Here is a 16,144-nt window from a genome sequence, read left to right on the forward strand (position 1 = left end):
TCTATAGTTTGTGTTAAGACCAAGGCCAGTTTACACTAGTTGACATTTCTCTCAATTCTTTACACATTCTTCACTTTAAAATACCTCCTAATATTATGATTTGTTTTTGTTTCAATTCTAGGTCTTAGATTTGAATTTTTCTTCATATTACATGTCTGTGGGGTATTTTATCAAAATATCAGGAAGAAGATACACTAAATGACTGAGTTCAAAATATCTTGAAAAAATCTAACAACTAAATAATTTTTAAAACAATAATGAAGCAATAAATTAATATACAATTTATATAACCACATTTTTATTGCTCTATTAAAATTACATTTATTCAAATTATTCTCTTATAAAACCAACCTACCAGAGTGCATGCAACTCCAAGTTGTCAATAAAAAGTTGAAAATTTTCCTTAAACACCAATGATTTGAGTAAATAGCCAAGTATAGAGTATTGTATTTTATTTCAGATATTTTTCTTATATTTAATGGATGCTTAAGAAAATTTTTAAATGCCCTTCAATTTTGAACACGTTAGGAAGAAGAAAAATATAATTACTTTTATACTGCGCCGACACCCATAATTTTACACAGTATTCATGCAAAATGTTGTTTTTAAATTTATTGGTACGAAGATGTTACTATCCTTCAATTCAAAAGTAATGCAGAGGAAGTGGCTGTGCGAGGGCTGCGGCACAGCTAGCAGAGCCGTGGTCCGGACCACAGCGTGTGCCTGAAGCTCTCCGCCTTCCCCCACCCGCCAGCCCGAGGCAGCCCGAGCCCAGCCCCTGGCCCCAGCAGCAGCCCCGAGAGCACCCCAGTAGCAGCGCCATGGCCGGGTGGAACGTCTACAAAGACAAGCTCATGGCGGAAGGGACCTGTCAGGACGCGGCCATCGTGGGCTATAAGAACTTGCCCTCCGTCTGGGCAGCCGTCCCTGGAAAAAACTTCATCAACATCACGCCAGCTGAGGTTGGTACCCTGGTTGGCAAAGACGGGTCAAGTTTTTACGTGAATGGGCTAACGCTTGGGGGCCAGAAATGGTCTGTGATCCAGGACTCACTGCTGCAGGACGGGGAATTTACCATGGATCTTCGTACCAAGAGCACCTGCGGAGCCGCCACCTTCGATATCATTGTTACCCTGAATGCCAAGACGCTAGCCCTGCTGATGGGCAAAGAAGGTGTACAGGATGGTATGATCAACAAGAAATGTTATGAAATGGCCTCCCACCTGCGGCGTTCCCAATACTGACCTCGTCTGTCCCTCCCCGTCCCCCACTCCCCACTGCTTTTGCACGCCTCTACATCCCACACACACGTACGCCATTTTTATTTTGGAGGCCATTACCCCACACCCCTTATGCTGCCAAAACCACATGGGCTGGGGACCTGGGCAGGAAGGACAGACACGCTTCCCCAACCCATGCCCCTCCTGTGTGTGGTTTGAAAATTTTTCTGTTTTGGGCTTTTTTTTCCCAATAAAAAAGGTTATACTAAAAAAATAAAAATAAAAAACCAACTGTACCTGTATATGTCTCTTTTATTTTAACATCTTTATTGGAGTATAATTGCCTTACAATGGTGTGTTAGTTTCTGCTTTATAACAAAGTGAATCACCTATACATACACATATATCACCATATCAACACTGTCTTGCATCTCACTCCCACCCTCCTTATCCCACCTCTCTAGGTGGTCACAAAGCATGGAGCTGATGTCCCTGTGTTATGTGGCTTCTTCCCACTAGCTATCTATTTTACATTTGGTAGTGTATATATGTCCATGCCACTCTCTCACTTCGTCCCAGCTTACCCTTCCCCCTCCCCGTGTGCGCAAGTCCACTCTCTAAGGCTGCATCTTTATTCCTGTCCTACCCCAAGGTTCTTCAGAACCACTGTTTTTTTTTTTTTTTTTTAGATTCCATATATATGTGTTAGCATACGGTATTTGTTTTTCTCTTCCTGACTTACTTCACTCTGTATGACAGACTCTTTGTCCACCCACCTCAATACAAATAACTCAATTTTGTTTCTTTTTTATGGCTGAGTAATATTCCATTGTATTTATGTGCCACATCTTCTTTATCCATTCATCTGTCGATGGACACTTCGGTTGCTTCCATGTCCTGGCTATTGTAAATAGAGCTGCAATGAACATTGTGGTACATGACTCTTTTTGAATTATGGTTTTCTCTGGGTATATGCCCAGTAGTGGGATTGCTGGATCGTATGGTAGTTTTATTTTTAGGTTTTTAAGGAACCTCCATACTGTTCTCCACAGTGGCTGTATCAAATACATTCCCACCAACAGTGTATGAGTGTTCCCTTTTCTCCACACCCTCTCCAGCATTTATTGTTTGTAGATTTTTTGATGATGGCCATTCTGACTGGTGTGAGGTGATACCTCACTGTAGTTTTGATTTGCATTTCTCTAATGATTAGTGATGTTGAGCGTCCTTGCATGTGTTTGATGGCAATCTGTATATCTTCTTTGGAGAAATGTCTGTTTAGGTCTTCTGCCCATTTTTGGATTGGGTTACTTGTTTATTTGATATTGAGCTGCATGAGCTGCTTGTAAATTTTGAAGATTAATCCTTTGTCAGTTTGCTTCATATTTTCTCCCATTCTGAGGGTTGTCTTTTTGTCTTGTTTATGTTTTCCTTTGCTATGCAAAAGCTTTTAAATTTCATTAGGTCCAATTTGTTTATTTTTGTTTTTATTTCCATTTCTCTAGGAGGTGGGTCAAAAAGGATCTTGCTGTGATTTACGTCATAGAGTGTTCTGCCTATGTTTTCATCTAAGAGTTCTATAGTGTCTGGCCTTACATTTAGGTCTTTAATCCATTTTGAGTTTGTTTTTGTGTATGGTGTTAGGGAGTGTTCAAATTTCATTCTTTTACACGTAGCTGTCCAGTTTTCCCAGCGCCACTTATTGAAGAGGCTGTCTTTTCTCCATTTTATGTTCTTGCCTCCTTTGTTGTAAATTAGGTGACGATATGTGCGTGGGTTTATCTCTGGGCTTTCTATCCTGTTCCATTGATCTATATTTCTGTTTTGGTGCTGGTACCATGCTGTCTTTATTACTGTAACTTTGCAGTATAGTCTGAAGTCAGAGAGCCTGATTCCTCCAGCTCCATTTTTCTTTCTCAAGATTGCTTTGGCTATTCAGGGTCTTTGGTGTTTCCATACAAATTGTGAAATTCTTTGTTCTAGTTCTGTGAAAAATGCCACTAGTAGTTTGATAGAGATTGTATTGAATCTGTAGATTGCTTTGGGTAGTAGTAGAGTCATTTTCACATTGTTGATTCTTCCAATCCAAGAACATGTATATATCTCTCCATCTGTTTGTATCATCTTTGATTTTTTCATCAGTGTCTTATACTTTTCTGCATACAGGTCTTTTGTCTCTTTACATAGGTTTATTCTTAGATACTGTATTCCTTTTGTTCCAATGGTAAATGGGAGTGTTTCCTTAATTCCTCTTTCAGTTTTTGCATCATTAGTGTATAGGAATGCAAGAGATTTCTGTGCATTAATTTTCTATCCTGCTACTTTACCAAATTCATTGATTAGCTCTAGTCGTTTTCTGGTAGCATCTTTAGGATTCTCTATGTATAGTGTCATGTTATCTGCAAACAGTGACAGTTGTACTTCTTCTTTTCTGATTTGGATTCCTTTTATTTCTTTTTCTTCTCTGATTGCTGTGGCTAAAACTTCCAAAACTATGTTGAATAATAGTGGTGAGAGTGGACAAACTTGTCTTGTTCTTGATCTTAGTGGAAATGGTTTCAGTTTTTTACCATTGAGAATGATGTTGGCTGTGGGTTTGTCGTATATGGTCTTTAATATGTTGATGTAAGTTCCCTCTATCCCTACTTTCTGGAGGGTTTTTATCATAAATGGATGTTGAATTTTGTCGAAAGCTTTCTCTGCATCTACTGAGATGATCATAAGGTTTTTATTCTTCAGTTTGTTAATATGGTGCATCACATTGATTGATTTGCATATATTGAAGAATCCTTGCATTCCTGGGATAAACCCCACTTGATCTTGGTGTATGATCCTTTTAATGTGCTGTTGGATTCTGTTTGCTAGTATTTTGTTGAGGATTTTTGCATCTATGTTCATCAGTGAATTTGGCCTGTAGTTTTCTTTCTTTGTGACATCTTTGTCTGGTTTTGGTATCAGGGTGATAGTGGCCTCTTACAGTGAGATTGGGAGAGTTCCTCCTTCTGCTGTATTTTAGAAGAGTTTGAGAAGGATAGATGTTAGCTCTTCTCTAAATGTTTGATAGAATTCACCTGTGAAGCCATCTGGTCCTGGGCTTTTGTTTGTTGGAAGATTTTTAATCACAGTTCCAATTTCAGTGCTTGTGATTTGTCTGTTTATATTTTATATTTCTTCTGGGTTCAATCTCAGAAGTTTCTGCTTTTCTAAGAATGTGTCCATTTCTTCCAGGTTGTCCATTTTATTGGCGTATAATTGTCTGTAGTAATCTCTCATGGTCCTTTGTATTTCTGCAGTGTCAGTTGTTACGTCTCCTTTTTCGTTTCTAATTCTGATTAATTGACTCTTCTCCCGTTTTTTCTTGATGAGCCTGGTTAATGGTTTATCAATTTTGTTTATCTTCTCAAGGAACCAGCTTTTAGTTTTATTAATCTTTGCCATCATTTCTTTTTACTTTATTTCTGATCTGATCTTTATGATTTCTTTCCTTCTGCTAGCTTTGGGCTTTTTTTTTTTCTTTCTTCTTCTTTTTCTAATTGCTCTAGCTGTACAGTTAGGTAGTTTATTTGAGATTTTTCTTGTTTCTTGAGGTAGGATTGTATTGCCATAAACTTCCTTCTTTGAAGTGATTTTGCTGCATCCCATAGGATTTTGGTTATCATGTTTTCATTGCCATTTGTTTCTAGGTATTTTTTGATTTCCTCTTTGATTTCTTCAGTAATCTCTTGGTTATTTAGTAGCGTAATTTTTAGACTCCATCTGTTTGTATTTTTTACAAATTTTTTCCTGTAATTGATATTTAGTCTCATAGCGTTGTGGTTGGAAAAAATACCTGATACAATTTCAATTCTCTTAAATTTGCCAAGACTTGATTTTTGACCCAAGATATGATCTATCCTGGAGAATGTTCCATTAGCACTTGAGAAGATTGTGTATTCTGATATTTTTGGATGGAATGTCCTTTAAATATCAATTAAGTTCATCTTGTTTAATGTATCATTTAAAGCTTGTGTTTCCTTATTTATTTTCATTTTGGATGATCTGTCCATTGGTGAAAGTGGGGTGTTAAAGTTCCCTACTATGATTGTGTTACTGTTGATTTCCCCTTTTATGACTGTTAGCATTTGCTTTATGTATTGAGGTGCTCCTAAGTTGGGTACATAAATATTTACCATTGTTATATCTTCTTTGATTGATCCCTTGATCATTATGTAGTGTCCTTCTTTGTCTCTTGCAATAGTCTTTATTTTAAAGTCTATTTTGTCTGATATGAGAATTGCTACTCCAGCTTTCTTTTGATTTCCATTTGCATGGAATAACTTTTTCCATCCTCTCACTTTCAGTGTGTATGTGTCCCTCGGTCAGAAGTGAGTCTCTTGTAGAAGGCATATATATGGGTCTTGTTTTTGTATCCATTCAGCCAGTTTATGTCTTTTGGTTGCAGCCTTTACTCCATTTACATTTAAGGTAGTTATAGATATGTATGTTCCTATTACCATTTTCTTAATAGTTTTGGGTTTGTTATTGTAGGTCTTTTCCTTCTCTTGTGTTTTCTGCCTAGAGAAGTTCTTTTAGCATTTTTTGTAAAGCTGGTTTGGTCATGCTGAATTCTCTTAGCTTGTGCTTGCCTGTAAATTTTTTTAATTCCTCTGTCGAATCTGAATGGGATCCTTGCTGGCTAGAATAATCTTGCTTGTAAGTTTTTCTCTCTCATCACTTTAAATATGTCCTGCCACACCCTTCTGGCTTGCAGAGTTTCTGCTGAAAGATCAGCTGTTAACCTAATGGGGATTCCCTTGTATATTATTTGTTGTTTGTCCCTTGCTGCTTTTAATATTTCTTCTTTGTATTTAATTTTTGATAGTTTGATTAATATATGTCTTGGTGTGTTTCTCCTTGGATTTATCCTGTATGGGGCTCTCTGTGTTTCCTGGACTTGACTGAATATTTCCTTTCCCATATTAGGGAAGTTTTCAACTATAATCTCTTCAATTATTTTCTCAGTCCCTATCTTTTTCTCTTCTTCTTCTGGGATCCTTATAATTCGAATGTTGGTGCATGTAATGTTGTCCCAGAGGTTTCTGAGACTGTCCTCAGCTCTTTTCATTCTTTTTTCTTTATTCTGCTCTGAAGTAGTTATTTCCACTATTTTATCTTCCAGGTCACTTATCCGTTCTTCTGCCTGGTATTCTGCTATTGATTCCTTCTAGAGAATTTTTAATTTCATTTATTTTGTTGTTCATCATTGTTTGTTGCTCTTTAGCTCTTCTAGGTCCTTGTTAAACATTTCTTGTTTTTTCTCCATTCTATTTCCACGATTTTGTATCATCTTTACTATCATTACTCTGAATTCTTTTTCAGGTAGACTGCCTATTTCCTCTTCATTTGTTTGATCTGGTGGGTTTTTGCCTTGTTCCTTCATCTGCTGTGTGTTTCTCTGTCTTCTCATTTTGCTTAACTGACTGTGTTTGGGATCTTTTTGCAGGCTGCAAGTTTGTAGTTCCTGTTGTTTTTGGTGTCTTCCCCCAGTGGCTGAGGTTGGTTCAATGTGTTGTATAGGCCTTCTGGTGGAGGGAACTGGTGCCTGTGTATTCTGGTGGATGAGGCTGGATCTTGTTTTTCTGGTTGGCAGGACCACATCCAGTTGTGTGTTTTGCTGTGTCTGTGACTTCATTATGATTTTCGGCAGCCTCTCTGTTAATGGGTGGGGTTGTGTTCCTGTCTTTCTAGTTGTTTGGCATAGGGTGTCCAGCATTGTAGCTTGTTGCTTGTTGAGTGGAGCTGCATCTTCGCGTTGAGATGGAGATCTCTGGGAGAGTTTTCACCATTTGATATTACGTGGAGCTGTGATGTCTCGATGGTCCAATGTCCTGAACTTGGCTCTCCCACCTCAGAGGCAAGGCCAGACACCCAGCTGGAGCACCGAGACCCTCTCAGCCACACGGCTACAATTAGGGTTGAAGTACCTCCCTTATAGGGCTTCTGGGCAGAGGCAGTGAAGTCATCTTTGTCATCTTCCCAGATCAGTTCTGATAGCTGGTGTCTGTAAGTCTCATGAGGCCAATCTCAGATGATAGTTTCTATTCCAGTAGAGCTGAGACTGCTAAGTTTTCACTGCAAACTTTATGCTGTTGTACCTCCTATCCCTGCTCCCCAGTCATACACACACAGAGGAACCGTCCTGCTCTCTACAGCACAGCTACTCACACTGCTCTTGTATATGTCTTATTTTTGTATTCGAAGTTGCACCTTCTCTTTCCCTTTCCTTGATGACATTCATTAAAAGCATATCTCTATTACTCATTTTTTTCAATGAAACCGCTTTTAATTGCTACACAGTCATGCATGCACCCAGACACACGAGATTTCTCCTTGGCCTTAGATTATACATGATCGATTTTTTTATGACTGATCCCTATTTTTGAAATTATCTACGGTGCCATATCTTTAACTTGTATTCCAAATAAGCTATAAAAATAAATTCTTCCTTTCCTTTGACTCTGACATTTATCAATATCTTTCTAGATTCTATGTAATTTAATTTCCAATATTTACATCTATGTTTTTTCTTGATGATGCAGATCAAATATCAAATATTCTGGTGAGTGATAGTAGCAATAATTTTCAATCCAGTACTTCATCTATGTTTTTCTCTTCTGACTATGGAGGGGATTTTTCTGTGTTACTGTTTAGATATTATGAGACTATCACAGAGTGTTATTTTTCACTATGTTCCCATAGTTTCCTGTCCTGACTAGATTAAATATAGCAGTCCTTTTGAAGGAATATGATGCAGTTTAGAATTAAGAATGAGCATAATGCTTAAGACCAAAAAATATTTTAAAGCAATATTAAATGACACAGTAAGGCCTAAAAGTCCTTGATTTTTATATCAGTCAGATAATTTAAGTTTTATGTAAGAGAATATTAACTTAAATTCAATCAAAAAGTAAAAAAGGTTTTTGTAGTTATTGGCTTAACTGCAAATAATTAAGGTTGGACATATTGCAAGTGATGCAGAATCAAGACTAAATTAGCATTTCTGTGATCCTCTTGGAATTTCATCACTCATTGTGCTGGCTTCATCTGAGTGACTGAAGCAATTTCATGTACCGTATTTATACACCAAACTTTTAAGGGGAAGACTATTTGTGGCCCAGACTTACCACATAGTGTTCTGATATCCACCCTGATTTTTACTCTTGTATCAAAATTTGCAGACTGAATAATACATCTCATCCCATTGACTGGTTTAGGAGGGTGTATACTGAACAAATCACCTAGACAAGATATGATTATGTTGAATAGTTCAGTGGTTTTCAATACTGGTTTTTATATTAGAAACATGTGTGAACAAAATATATTGATGCTAGGAATCATGTCTTAGATCTATTCAATCAATCTCTAAACCTGAATATTTTCAAAAAATCTTTTCAAATACTCTGTTGTATAGCATAGACTGATAGCCCCTTAGGTTTAGATTTAGTCCTTTAGAGATCACACTTATAACTTTGGATCAGATTTAATCCCATCGCACTGGACACTAAAGTTTGGCTAGTGAGAAAGTAGAGCTTTCTCTACTTTTCTCAGTAGTAGGAGAGAAAATTACTGAGGAGGGAAAAATCAACTTGTAAATACCTTAGTTCAAGTAGGGCAACATAATTTATTCTTTTTTGTCACTATTCCATCTTCAGTAGTGTATAGTGTATAGTTGATTTAGTTTTGGAATCTTTGCAGAGCCAATCCAAGATGCAATATTGAGATACTTTCCATAATTACATTAAGTTAAAGCATCACAGAATTGGTTGATTTGTTTGAATGTAAATTTGGGAAATTACAGTAAAAAGAACTAATTGTTTACAATCAATTTTCCCCCCAATAAGATTTTATTTTGACAATAATAAATTATGCTGCATTTATGGTGTAACCGAAAGTGGGATCTGGCTGTTTGCACCTCAAAAGCCAATAAAGAGGCAAGGTTGGTGGAAAGGAAAGTTTGCTTTATTTTGGATGCCAGCAACCTGGGGAGCAGGGTGAGGGTGACTGTCCAAAGGCTGACTCCTTGCCACTGACAGTCAGTGGGCAAGAGCTTTTATACATGGAGGGAGGGGGCTACATGTAAAACCCACACAGTCAGCTCTAAAAGTCATCTTGAAATTGGTCATGTGGTGGTCTGACCAGTATCACCTTGATTGTTTTAAGTACAGTTAATCTTCAGTTCCAGGGTCAGTTTGTTCGCATTTCCTTGAGGCCAATTCTCATAACTGTAGCAGCTTATGTCATGGCTACAGTCTGCTCATCATATAGTTAACTTCTTCCACCTGGTGGGGGTCTCAGTATCTACAAGACAGCTCACAGGATATGGCTCAGAATATTATCTATAGCCCTTGTGGAGTAATTAAACGTCCTTGACTTTGCTTAATGACTAAACTATTATTATTTAGTCCTGTTGGACTGTTTTCCTTTGTTTCTGCATTTCCTCACTTCTCTGATTAAACTTATTCTTTGGCTGAAGTTTTTTCACAGACAAAAGGCAGCAGAGGATATTAGGGGGAAGGTACATAGGGTCCTGCTCATTTTCAATGGGATAGAAATCCAATGGAAATTTATATTCATTTAAAATTATATGTTTTTGAATTATTAAAGTGTTCATTTGTTCCCTTAATATTGACATTAAAAATTTTTTCTCTTAATTTAAAAATATGAATAAAAGAGAATTTATGCATTATGTTGTTAGCTTGAGAAAAAATGCTACATCCGTATAAACAGTTTGATAAGCACACTAAATCTCCTATCACATCAAAAAGTATGTTTTGCTTTGTGTGCTTTTCTTTGTGTGTTATTTTCTATGGACTTTTGCTGGTGATACTGTTGTAAAATTCTCCAAGATCTAAAAAAGGCCTTGAATTTCTTTTGCTTCTGTTGCAAATCTATTAATAGGATGGGCAGAGAATTGTAATGCTTCATTGCTTTCAGCTGATGGAAGGAAATGAAAAGACCTCTTACTTTCAAAGCAGCATTGAAGCAAAATTACCTCAGATGTCCAGATATGGAATAAAGTAAAAATAGGATTTACTCTTTTTCTCAAGGCCTGAGAAGGGTGCACATCTCTTTACAAAATGCAAGTATTTCAGAAATTTAAAATTTTAAAGCAATTTCATTTGCTTCAAATAAAGTAAGAATGGTATGACTGTGTACTTAGTGTCTATAATCAACCACGAACTACATTTTGTATATAAACATGAGCTTGCTACATTGTTGTCCAATAAAGTCCACTACAGGAAAAATTCTAAATTACATAGGCTACAAAATTTCCTACAGTCTCTCATATTATATAATAGCATTCAAAAACATTTATTTAGATTTAAAATGTCCAGCAACAATTTTCTCTTCAATAAATATAATTCTATAAGTACCAACTTACACATTATAGAGGATTTGGATATAAAAATAATTTGAAGAGCCACATGTCAAAATACAAAGTCTGTCTCCAAAAGGTAGTTTTAAACCAATATTTATGTGAAAATATAATAAACAGAGAAAGTTAATTTACTCTTTATACAGAACACTCTGTATATGTAGTTAACTTAATCTGTTTTATAAACATGGAATTTTTGTGTCTTCTTACTTTTCAATCTTTGACCAGCATATATTAGGTTCAGAACAGAGAACCGTACCTGCTTGTCAAATAGTAACCTAAGAAATTTAAGTTAGCCATAAAGAGAAAAATATCTGTGAAAATAAAGTCACACTGGAATAAATGGTGATAAAATTACTTAAATTGTGTCCCCACCATAGTGAGACACTGGTTATTTTTCAAAATGAAGGTAAACACATACAAAAAAAAGGCACATGTTCTCACTAGCAGAATATACTTGATTCTGCATATTAAGAAATATATTAAAAAGTGATATAATTTCAAGACTTCATAAGATACCAAATAATTCCTTTTTGTAAGTAATCTCTATGGCATTTTGTGGAAATACAATGACTGATAAATGAGGACTGTACTGTGAAATGGACTCACACAAATCACAGATCTCACTGGACTGTGGAATATGCTAGTGTATTGCTTTCCTACTGCTGCTGCAAAAAATTACCACAAACACTGGGTCTTAAGACAAAATAAATGGACTGTCTTATAGTCTAGTAGTCAGAAGTCTGAAAGAGGTTTAACAGGGATAAAACCAAGCTGTCAGCAGAGCTGTGTTCCTTTTGGAGGCTCCAGAGGAGAATCTGTTCTGTGCCTTGCCTGGCTCTAGCAGCTGCCTGCATTCCTCAGATTGTGTCTGCATCATTCCGACCTCTGCCTCCATCATGACATATTGTTCTACACTTCTGACCTTTGCCTCTTTCTTATAAGAACCCTTGTGATTACCTTGAACAAAGCTGGATATTCCAGAATAATGTTGATAAGGATGGGTAGCAACAGAACTCTCATTTGCTGCTGGTGGGAATGCAAGATGATACAGTTAATTTGAAGACAGGTTGGCAGTTTCTTACAAAACTAAACACACTCTTACCATACAATCCAGCCATCACACTTTTTGGTATTTACTCAAATGAGCTGAAAACTTATGTCCACACAAAAACCTGTACAAGGATGTTTATAGTGGTTTTATCCATAATTGCCAAAACTTGGAAGCAAATATGTCTTTCAGTAGGTGAATGGATGAATTAACTGTGGTACATCCAGACAATGGAATATTATTTGGCACTAAAAAATATATACTATCATGCCATTAAAAGACATGGGAGACCTTGAATGCATAATTCTAAGTCAGAGAAGTTAATCTGGAAATAATATTTTCTGTATTATTTCAACTATATAACGTTCTGGAAAAGGCAAAACTATGGAGACAGAAAAAGTTTAGTGATTGCCAGGGGCTGTGGGGAAAGAAAAGATAAATAATTTGGGCACAAAGATTTTTTAGGGCAGTGAAACTATTCTGTATGATGCCACAATGATGAATACATATCATTATACATTTGTCAAAACCCATAGCATTTACAAACTCAAAATAAACTGTAATGTAAACTAAGGACATTGAGTGATATTTATTTGTCAATGTAGGTTCATCAATTGTAATAAATTTACCACTCTTGTGTGGGATGTTGAGAGTGGGGAGACTTTGCATGTGTGTGGTGGCAGGGGGCTTATGGGAAGTCTCTATACTTACTGCTGAACTTTGCTGTGAACCTAAAACTGCCCTAAAATGACATCTATTTAAGCAAGCAAACAAGTCTTTTTTTTTTTTCTTTTTTTACTATATCTCAGTAAATGGCCATATATAGAAATAGGGACAAAAACACCCAGAAAATCCATGTGAGGCTCTGAAACTCTTGATGCTATTTCCTAAACGTCCCGTTTTGCACACTGAGGTGCATGATAAATGAGCCCATGTATAAGTTGATATCAATCTGTCCCTACTGACTTTCCTTTCCACCCAGCCAGAGCAAAAGACCTAGTGGTTGTGGCAGTGTAAATCCAAAAATTTAACTTATTGTATACAATGACTATAATTACAGTTCTTCATAACGCAACTAGGCTACAATCCCTGGAACTTCCAGAGCAGACAGATACAAGTTAACTTCTTTGTACCTAACCCAAATTATTTCCTGCAGATCTCAGCATTTGCTGTGAAATTCCAATTAAATCTCCTACTCAGATTTGCCCTTAGGAGGAAGTACTTAGAAAATAGATGGTTACAAACTAAATTTGCATAAAGCTTTAAAATTATACCATTATCATTAAAAGGAAGCAGTTCAATAGCTGAGGAAACTGGACGTGTGGTATATCCAGTTCTGTTTTAGATAACCTGCTCCAAGTTCTCAAACATGTTTTAGACTCACCAACTGTTGGTAAAAATTCAAACATTCTGTTTGGTTTAAAGAACATTTGGTTCTTTAAATTCATCTGCTTGGCCATAAGTTTTCAATGACATGTAAACTTGCCCCACAGATTTACTAAAAATTCATGTTATTTCTTCTAAATTATCTTGAAGGTGTTTCCTGCTCTAGGAAAGTGGATTCCCTTTTGGTTCAATACCTATTGTTCGATTATAAAACATTGTTAAAAACAGAACAAACCAGAAACTAAAACAAACCAATGAAATTATGGTCAGGGCAGTGAGTATCACATAATAAAACAAATGCTGTAAGCCAAGCCCATTTCTCAGAAGAAATGAGGTATAATGTATCCCAGAAGGAATTTGAAATGGATGATATAAAAATAAGGTACATAATAACTCAAAATAAATGGAGGGAGAAACTTTGGAAAGCAATTGTATTTTGCTTTATTTTATCAATATTTTCCATAAAAATTTGAAATGTAAAGAAAAAAGAACAAAATGGAACCTCTTAAGAGAAATTAAATGTTTTTTAAAGGAAAATCATAACACAAATATTAAGCTCTCATTGGAACTGGTAAATATCAGCATTATGATTTTAATTTCTATACAGACTATACTATAGATGTTTACAATTAATTGATCATGAAAAACAACTGTTATCAATTTTTCCTATATTTACAATGAAATTTTAAATTATTTTGTCTTCCTGCATAATCTCTATAAGCAGAGATTTTCTAAAATCCCAGTGTAAGATAAATATATGAAAATAGCAAAGGCAAAAATTAATGACATTAAATGTTCTTTACATTTACAATTCTAAAGGATATCTTCTTCCCTTAAAATAGGCAGATTGACTAGTAATTTGAGCAAAAGAAAAGAAACATATTGTGTTGAATGAAGAAATGATGGACTTTTCAGTGAGTTGTTATATATCCATATTAAATTTGAAATATTAAATTTAGAGAGCAAAAAGGAAAATATTAGAAAATATGGGTGAACATATGTTAATAAGAGAATGTTTTAAAAATGCCTGTGTATTTAATTGAAGATTTATAAATGAATACATTTCATAGCTTTTGTATTACAAACACCATCAAAATATCAACATGGGAAAATAATTCTAAACCAGTTATGAATAGAAGTTTAATAACATTACTATAAAAATTCCCTTTCAGATTAATTATGAAGATTAAAGTGAACAAAATATAAAACATATAATTCATGTAATAAGAAATAATTTATTAACACATGAAACTTATTTCCTTTGTAAATAATCATAGAAATAAAAATTAAAACAATGAATATATTTCTATCATGTTGACAAAGATGAAAGAATACTAACCAACACTCATGAAAAATCAGTAAAATTTTAATTGCACACATTGCTGAATCCATGAAACTAATGCTTTATATATCCACTTTAAACTGATGAGTAGACCTTATTAGATGAACCAATATTGTAAAATAAGCTATTAGTTATACCCTGGTTGTTACTTGTTATTATTTATTCTTTATTCTAGAAATTATATATACCTTATTTTATTATTTTACTGTCTTTTTTTGACAACTTTATTTGAGTATAATTGCTTTACATTGTTGTGTTAGCTTCTGCTGTATAACAGAGTGAATCAGCTATATATATACATACATCCCCATATCCCATCCCTCTTGCATCTTCCTCCCACCCTCATTATCCTGACCCTCAAGGTGGTCACAAAGCATCGAGCTGATCTCCCTGTGCTATGCGGCTGCTTCCCACTAGCTATCTATTTTACAGTTGGTAGTGTATATATGTCAGCGCCACACTTTCACTTCCTCTCATCTTACCCTTCCCACTCCCCATGGCCTCAGGTGCATTCTCTACATCTGCGCCTTAATTCCTGTCCTGCCCCTAGGTTCTTCAGAACCTTTTTTTTTTTTTTTTTAGATTCCATATGTGTGTGTTAGAATACAGTATTTATTTTCCTCTTTCTGACTTACTTCACTCCGTATGACAGACCCTAGGTCCATTCACCACACTGCAAATAATTCAATTTTGTTTGTTTTTAAGGCTGAGTAATATTCCATTGTATGTATGTGCCACATCTTCTTTATCCATTCATCTGTTGATGGACAATTAGGATGCTTCCATGTTCTGGCTATTGTAAATAGTGCTGCAATAAATATTGTGGTACATGACTCTTTTTGAATGATGGCTTTCTCAGGGTATAGGCCCAGTACTGGGATTGCTGGGTCATATGGTAGTTCTGTTTTTAGATTTTAAGGAGCCTCCATACTGTTCTCCACAGTGGCTGTATCAATTTACATTCCCATCAACAGTGCAAGAGGGTTCCCTTTTCTCCACTCCATCTCCAGCATTTATTGTTTGTAGATTTTTTGATGATGGCCATTCTGACTGGTGTGAGGTGATACCTCACTGTAGTTTTGATTTGCATTTCTCTAATGATTAGTGATGTTGAGTAACCTTTCATGTGTTTGTTGGCAATCTGTATATCTTCTTTGGAGAAATGTCTGTTTAGGTCTTCTGCCCATTTTTGCATTGGTCTGCTTGTTTTTTGATATTGAGCTGCATGAGCTGTTGGTATATTTTGGAGATTAATCCTTTGTCAGTTGTCTGTTTGCAAATATATTCTCCCGTTCTAAGGGCTGTATTTTCATCTTATTTATGGTTTCTTTTCCTGTGCAAAAGCTTTTAAGTTTCATTAGGTCCCATTTGTTTATTTTTGTTTTTATTTCCATTTCTCTAGGAGGTGGGTCAAAAAGGATCTTGCTGTGATTTATGTGATAGAGTGTCCTGCCTACGTTTTCCTCTAAGAATTTTAGAGTGTCTGGCCTTACATTTAGGTCTTTAATCCATTTTGAGTCTATTTTTGTGTATGGTGTTAAGGAGTGTTCTAATTCCATTCTTTTACATGTAGCTGGCCAGTTTTCCCAGCACCACTTATTGAAGAGGCTGTCTTTTCTCCATTGTATATTCTTGCCTCCTTTATCAAAGATAAGGTGACGATATGTGCGTGGGTTTATCTCTGGGCTTTCTATCCTGTCCCATTAATCTATGTTTCTGTGTTTGTGCCA

The 16,144-nt window shown here is 35.7% G+C and overlaps 1 pseudogene; it reads left to right on the top strand.

The window, feature by feature from the left end:
• The first annotated feature begins 821 nt into the window (after positions 1 to 821).
• LOC115849227 (profilin-1 pseudogene) lies at positions 822 to 1,244 on the top strand (annotated as a pseudogene).
• The last annotated feature ends 14,900 nt before the right edge of the window (positions 1,245 to 16,144 follow it).

Source organism: Globicephala melas, chromosome 3 (genome assembly GCF_963455315.2).
Source record: "Globicephala melas chromosome 3, mGloMel1.2, whole genome shotgun sequence".
NCBI lineage: Eukaryota > Metazoa > Chordata > Mammalia > Artiodactyla > Delphinidae > Globicephala > Globicephala melas.